Here is a 1,563-nt window from a genome sequence, read left to right as displayed (position 1 = left end):
AAAACAATTCAGATATTATTATTGAGTTTATCAAACTTTTGAGAATTTTCTCTCAAGCTTTTCAAGGCTTTTGCTTTGTAATCAAAATCAAACTTATCAAAGTTTTACTTTGTGGCGTTTGTCGGTTGATTTCATACGGATTGTAAGGACAGGTTCTTTGAAGCTTCGTTTGGTTTTCAATTGTTTTATTGTGATTCTTTGTTACTAAACCACGTATCGGGACATCGTAATATCGATCCTTGTTCGTTATTGAATTGAGGGTGCGATTCATATTAATCGTGTTTGCTTTTCTTCGCACGAGGATTCATATCATATGTTTTGAGTGTAACATGCAGTGTTTACTGCTTCTGCCCAAAACCTTTGAGAAATACCAGAATCAGCAACATCGTTCTAGCAGCTTCTTTAAGGATCTGATTTCTTCTCTCAGCTGCACCATTTTGCTGAGGAGTTCTTGCTACTGAGAGCTCATGCTTGATTCCAGTATTTTCTAAAAATTGTGAAAGATTTTGATTGATGAATTTAGTCCTTCGATCATACCTTATTCGATCAATTCCAACTGATTTTTAATATAATAGTCTTTTGAAAAGCTTAATCAGTTGTGCAGCAGTTTGGTCTTTGGATTTGAGAAAATAACCCAAGTAAATCTTGAAAAATCATCCACGACTACTAGAGTTTATTTCATTCCCCCTAAGCTCATGACTGTTATAGGACCAAAAAGATCTATATGTAGCAGTTCTAAGCATCGGGAAGATGATTTACAACCCTTGTTTTTAAATGAAGATCTTACTTGCTTACCAAACTGACATGCTGAACAAATTTTATCTTTTGAAAAATCTATTTTGGGCAAACCAGTTACAAGATCATGGTTACTCAGATAGACAATAGATTTAAAGTTTAGGTGGTTCAATCTCTTATGCCACAACCAATTTTTAGAAGATTTGGAAGCTTTAAGACAAACTGGTGCATAAGGTTGTTCAGTCCAACTGACTTTATAAGTATTCCCACTACGATTGCCAGTTAGGATGACCTCATCAATTGAGTCTCTAACTGAACAAGTGTGTCTATCAAACTAAACTGAGAATTTATTGTCGCATAACTTTTAATTTAAGAAACTCTACCCATCTATTTTATAGATGGGGTATATCTGCTCAAGATAGATAAAAAAAATTATCTATTATGATCCAGATTCGAAATCAATATGTATCTCCCGTCATATCAATTCTTTTTCTAAAAAAAAAAGAACCTCATACAATACAAATTAACCATGTGCCAGGAACCAGATTTGAACTGGTGACACGAGGATTTTCAGTCCTCTGCTCTACCAGCTGAGCTATCCCGACCATTCCCAATGTAGCATCCTATCCTCATTTTATTATGGGACTGGGGTCTATGTCAATTAAAGGGACAAGGGAAAATTACAAAGTTTTCTCCAAGTCTCTAATCTCTTGGATCTTTAAAAAGACGACTTTGTAAGTATCAGTATGCGTAATGATATTGATTGTGAATTATTCTAATAAGGATTTTTTGAATGTATATTCTATATCACATGTGAGAAGAGAAAGT

The 1,563-nt window shown here is 34.2% G+C and overlaps 1 non-coding gene across 1 annotated transcript; it reads right to left on the bottom strand.

Annotated features, from left to right (window-relative positions):
- Nucleotides 1-1,267: 1,267 nt before the first annotated feature.
- TRNAF-GAA (transfer RNA phenylalanine (anticodon GAA)) lies at nt 1,268-1,340 on the bottom strand. Its single transcript has one exon. It is a non-coding gene; the product is annotated as a tRNA-Phe (tRNA).
- Between the last annotated feature and the right edge of the window lie 223 nt (nt 1,341-1,563).

The sequence above is a fragment of the Primulina tabacum genome, chromosome 14 (genome assembly GCF_025594145.1).
Source record: "Primulina tabacum isolate GXHZ01 chromosome 14, ASM2559414v2, whole genome shotgun sequence".
NCBI lineage: Eukaryota > Viridiplantae > Streptophyta > Magnoliopsida > Lamiales > Gesneriaceae > Primulina > Primulina tabacum.
Note: the sequence above shows the minus strand (reverse complement) of the source record. Positions and strands in the feature narration are given on the sequence as shown.